General features: G+C 32.0%; 1 long non-coding RNA gene across 2 annotated transcripts; it reads left to right on the top strand.

Annotated features, from left to right (window-relative positions):
* Positions 1-2,749: 2,749 nt before the first annotated feature.
* Positions 2,750-5,598, top strand: LOC136983840 (uncharacterized). Of its 2 annotated transcripts, none has more exons than XR_010882106.1 (5): positions 2,750-3,019; positions 3,084-3,219; positions 3,372-3,577; positions 5,045-5,317; positions 5,386-5,598. It is a non-coding gene; the product is annotated as an uncharacterized lncRNA (long non-coding RNA). The 2 variants fall into 2 exon arrangements; XR_010882111.1 differs by having other exon boundaries at positions 3,084-3,205.
* Positions 5,599-6,323: the final 725 nt, after the last annotated feature.

A 6,323-nucleotide genomic window follows, 5' to 3' on the forward strand; every position in this document is an offset into this window, starting at 1 on the left:
GTGATGCGACAAAAGAGGCATTTGACATTGACCGGTATCGGCACCCTCGGGATTTGTCATGCATGCATTCACTGTACACCTACCAAAATCGTCTCTGTTTCCATTCGTGAGCCACTCGCAGGGAGCAATTTTAACTCAGTGGATTGTTTAAATATTTAAAAATAAACAATATTTTATGTTATTTTTATATACGTTTCTTCGCAAAAGTATATTCATACAATTGAATATTTTGTACCAGGTATGTATAATTGTATATCCATTACAAATTTTATTTTACCAAGTAAGTTTTAATAATTTTATTTTTAATTTTAGCCCTTATATCGTGGCTAGCGATTTAAACTGTAATTGTGATATTGAAAATTTACTTTAAAAAAGTTTTGGCTCAAGACAATATAATGAAAAAGAAGCCAATAAAGAAGCCAACGCCTAAATTAAATATAAGTACTTCGACAAAAAAATTTGTTCGACATTTTCACGATAAAATTTATCAAGACAAACTGGCTTTGTGGATGCATAAAAATGCAAAAATTGTTTTGTTGGCCTTGCCTATTATTTTCAAATGAAATTAGTGTGTGGAATAAGAATGGCTTCGACGATTTAAATAATTTGAGTAAAGCTAGAAAAAGACACGAATATCGTAAATGTCACATCGATTCTTTCGTAAAATTGAAGCAATTTGGAAATCAAAATAGAATAGAATTTAACATTAGTAAACAATATAAAATTAATATTGAAAATTATAACAAGATAGTTACGGCTAATAGATATATTGTATCTAAATTAATAGATATTACATGCTTTTTAGCAAAGCAAGAATTGGCATTTAGAGGGCATAGGGAATGTATTGAATCTAATAACAGAGGTAATTATATTGAACTCGTTTCTTTATTAAGTACGTCAGATAATCAATTAAAAATGCATTTAGAGAAGTCTACAGTTTTTACTGGCTTATCGAACAAAATTCAAAATGAGCTCGTTAATTCGTTAGGAAACGTTTTATTGCAAGAAATTAAAAAAGAAATTGAAAACGCAAAATTTGTTGCTATAATTGTAGACGAAACGACGGACATTAGCCACAGAGCCCAGATGTCGACTGTATTTCGTTACGTGAAAGAAAACGGTAACGTCGAAGAAAGATTTGTGGGCTTTACTGATGCGAGTGAGAACAGAGACGCAAATTCGTTATTCACTCACATTAAGAGTTACTTAGACGAATTTCGATGCACTAAAAAATTAGTGGCACAAACATACGACGGTGCTGCCGTAACGGCCGGACAACGTAATGGTGTCCGAGCTAAAATTAAAGAAATATCCAAACATGCTATTTTCGTACACTGTTATGCTCACAGATTGAACCTAGTTTTCTCTCAATCTGTTGGATATATAAAAGAATGTAAAATATTTTTTCAAACTATGACAGGATTTTCTTCATTTTTTTCTAAATCTTCTAAAAGATCTCACGCCTTAGATCTAGAAGTCAATAAGCGTTTTCCTTCAGCCACACCTATTAGATGGAATTACAATAGCAGGATTGTAAACTGCGTTATGGAGTATAAAGAAGAATTAAAACTTTTGTTGTTGAATATGGTTGAAAGTCCAGAACAATGGGATTCTGATACTACAATTGCCGCAAGAGGATTATACCATTATTTAATAGATTTTGATTTTCACTTTTTATTACTAGTTTTTCATCAAATATTTGCACATTCAGATATCCTTTTTGATATATTACAAAAAAAAAATTTTAATATAGCATATTGTATTACTAGAATAAATCACTTTATTGATTTTTTACGACAGAAAAGAAATGATTTTGATTTGATTTGGGACGCTTTGAAAAAAGATGAAACTTTTTTAGAAATTCAACCAAAAAGAGGAATGAGACATACTGATATTGAGTCTAAAAAGGATTTATATAGACGTCTGTTTTATGAAATAATGGATACATTGATACAAAATTGTATTGACAGATTTGCCGACATAAAATCTCTAGAATTTTTATCACTTTTAGATTTTAATAATTTTAAATATTATGAAAAACAATTTCCCGAAGAGAGTTTTAATGCTTTGCGTAAATTTTATGGAGAATTTTTTAATTTATGTAAATTACGTAGTGAATTGCAATATTTATATTCGTGTCCGGACTATATTGGCAAGTCACTCTTAGACATAAAAAATATTATAATTAATGATGACCTAAACAAAGACGTACTAATAGAATTATATGGTTTAATATCATTAATTTTTACAATACCATCTACCAGTGCGTCTGTTGAGCGTAGTTTTTCAACAATGAAGCGAATTCGTACATTCGCCAGGAACACTCGGTCGGAGGAAAGATTGTCGTCGCTAGCGTTGCTTTCTATAGAAAAAGAACTTTTAAATACGTTGATGGAATCAACGACGAGTGACTTTTATGATAAAGTAATTAACGACTTTGCGGGAAAACATCGCCGAATAGAGTTAATTTATAGAAAATAAAAAAAGAAACAAGTTTTTCTATAATTGTATTATGTATGTATTATTTGTATTTTAGAATTAAAGTACATAAATTGTTTATTTTTGTCATTCGCACGTACGAATGGACCCTAGACCATCACTGACGCGCAATTAACTGATTGCCCCTGAAAGTCGGCTTCTTACAGAAACACAGCTTCCCTATCATCAAATGTCACGGCACGCCACTGGTTGGTGTCAGAAATTGTAAGTAAATTGTGGATAAAATGTTTGTACTTAAAAATTGTTCTTAGTACTTCTGTGAAAATCGCGTATGTTTAGAGTGAAAATTCGCTGTGACATGAATTTGAATTGTGCCTAAGTTTTGGATCATCTTTGCATTTTAAAAATACAATCAATTTTAATGCGTTTACATTATCTTTCCTTTCTGTTTTTGTTTATTTTTAAACAGTTTTCTCTACGAATATGCTTTATTATTTAAATAATTTCCAAAACCTTTGTCAAGAAAAGTGGGAACGAATCTTTAATTATAGTGAAGACGAATATAACCTTATAGTCTGGGGTAGGTAACTATTGCTAGTTTTTTTTTACTTTAGGTAATTTATTTAATTTCGAATATTATATAGGTACATTTATTTTAACAACCGCACTTTATTGGACGTTGGGCATCTTCTACACATTCCTAGACGTAACAGGAAAACCTGCTATTTTGACTCGCTACAGAGTACAGGATTCCTCAAATTATCCAGTAAATTGATTACAGTTATGCTAATTAACTACTTTATAAAATTAATTTTCTGTAGTTTTCATTACGTTGAACTTAAATTTATTATTTACATTACAGTTATTAACATATTTAATTTCTTCTTCGTAATAAAATTTAACTAAATGTAACATTTCTTTTCCTTTTCCAGGTGAAATTATCGAGAGTTTACCGTATCATATAGCAAGTCCTATTTAATCAAATTTTTGTTGGTATTCCATTTAACGTTGTTGGTTATAAAGTGTTAAAATGGAGAAACACCAACAATTGGATCACATTGCCACCATTGCAATGGATTGCATTTGAAATTTTGATATTTACAGCGATTTATGAAATTGGATTTTTTTATTCACATTGGTAAGAATCGCATAAATACAGTTATATTTTAGATGTAGCGCTTTCCAAAATAGTGTTGCTCTGGTGAAGCGCTAACGGATACACGTAAATGGATCATCCCCGTACATGTTAAATATCAAAGTGTTCAGTATCTGTGAACTAATAAATGTACGGTACTATTTTGCATTGCTTACTACACCACAACATAATGAACCAACTATCAGTGTTCAGTGATTTTATCCACTTGGCCACTAGTTTTTGTTAAAAACCCTTTCTGCTCTGATGGCACTAAGAGAGCCTTTTTAGTAAGTCCATTACGGATTCTGCCAGGCCACAATAGGCGACTGGTTGATGAAGGGCGGGGTCCGACATATCCGAACGGACCACCGTGAATAATTTCTGCAGTTATTCGACTCGTACAGATGTGATTCCGGCTCCGCATATAGCAATAAGCTGTCGCATTGACGGCCATCCGGCCATCACTTGGCTACTGGTGGACCAATTGGATAAATCCACTGAATATTGGTACCGTAGTTAGACTCGGATTCGGGCTAAGTAACAGGATGTCTGCGTGGTATTTCCTGAGTTTTCTTCGCGTGTCTAACATCAAATTAGAGGCAAATTTTTATACGAAGGTTCTTCCTATAAAAATTTCCATAGGAATATAGTGGTAGTAGGAAAATTATATATATATAGTAATGTTAAAAAGTGTTCTCAAATAATATTGAAATTACTGGATGTTAACTCATTTTTCCCGTGAGAACTGAGAAGATATTTGCCTCGTGCTTATTATAGCACAATGGTAGTGGTTGGGTGATGAGGGATGGGTGATGACCAGAGCCGAATTTAGTCTTGTTCTACCTTATGCTGCAATATACAGGAGGCCGTTCCTCCTATACCAAATAATAACAGACAATATGTATAAACCGTATTAAAATAGAATGAGACTAATCTATAGCTTATTTATCTTATACGAAAATCCGTTCTCTGCCTGATATCCGACCATAAAAAATTCCTAAGGTTTCTAAACACGGACTTGTACAGTGTGGGTTTAGAAACCTCACGAATCACAGATCTCCTTAGCATCAGCCTGAAGCCTTCATCACCTCAGCTAATTTAAGGATTTCTAAAGTTCTTTATGGAGATTTTTCACAATCTAACATTCATTTTGCAATAATTCTTCAATATTTATTTGTAGTTTTATAGTAATTAATTTGTTAGTTCTCGGAATTGCATGGCGGCAATAAATATTATCAGTATATGTCTTAAAAATAGGGATTAATTGATAAAGCTTTAAGAATTTTATTGTCATATAAAGATTTACCAATAGAGTAGTACAGTAGTAGATCATTGTGATACCACTTTACAATTATTATTGTAGAACAACAATAATCCTAGGCTGGCATATGTCATAATCTTAATAATATTAAGCTCTATGGCTTTTCATAATAATATTATTTATTTATTTATTTATTTGGAATTTTATAGGTTATTGCATCAACCAAAGCTATATAAATATATTCATAAGCGACACCACGAATGGACTACACCAATTGCTATATCAGCTATGTATTGCCATCCAGTCGAACATGTTTTATCAAATTTGATTCCACTTTCTATGGGTCCTCTTCTTATGGGATCTCATTACATAAGTCACCAATTATGGTACATCATTGCCGTTTTATCAACTATAAATGACCATTCTGGTTATCATTTTCCTTTCATTTCGTCGTGTGAAATGCACAACTTTCATCATTTAAAGTGAGTGCCGTGCTTCATTCTCCGAATATTTTCTAATTTACTACTTTCATAATTTTTTTTTCTTACAGACTCAAGCAGAATTACGGTATGACAGGGATTTTCGATCGTTTGCATGGAACTAGCACGCAATATCGAAACAGCAAACAGTTTCAACGTCATTATATATCATTTTCATTTGTTCCCATGAAAGATTTATATCCAGATGATTAAGAATGCCACAATTAATTAATTAATTAATTAATAATTTTCGACTTATGAAAAAAAAATTGTACTTTTTATATAATAATGTATTATATTAGCAAATACGCAGCGCAATCATGCCGCGAATAAATACATAATATAGTCTGAAAGCGTATTATACATGAAAATATATTATTTTTAATTTCTAAATTTGAGATTCTTCCATCCTTGATCAAATTATGTACAACGTTTTCAAAGTTTCTTTAATAATTAATTTGAAAACACTTTAGAAAGCACTTATTCTTTGAATCATTTTGAAATCTGCTACATTAAGAAAAAAATCGGAAATAATTCCTTGCAATACCGAGGAGCGGAGGTGAATTGATCACTTAATCAATCTGACATATATATATATATTAACTCGATGTATACATATATATATATATTAACTCTTTTCACCCGTTGGCCTGTTGGTTAATGAACGGAAATGGGATCTGAGGTACACGGAATCGAATAACATGAGAGATTTTTCAGAAATGGTTCGTTCGGATATGTCTGACCCCGTCCCACACCACCTGGCCGAACTCATAATGGGCTTGCTAAAAAGACTTTCTTAGTGCCCACATGGCAAAAAGAGTGTGAGGAAAAAACTTTTTTTGCCTTGTGGACACAAAAAGTTTAATTAAGCCCATCGTAGGTTCGAAGAATACCTTTTAATTAAGCCCATCATGGGTTCGGTCAGGCCCACAATGAGCGGCCAGATGGTGAACCCAATAGAGCACATAGTAATGGCTGAAACACAGTATTTAAGTATTTAATCTTTAAA

Source organism: Centruroides vittatus, unplaced genomic scaffold (genome assembly GCF_030686945.1).
Source record: "Centruroides vittatus isolate TY-2023 unplaced genomic scaffold, ASM3068694v2 contig_120, whole genome shotgun sequence".
NCBI lineage: Eukaryota > Metazoa > Arthropoda > Arachnida > Scorpiones > Buthidae > Centruroides > Centruroides vittatus.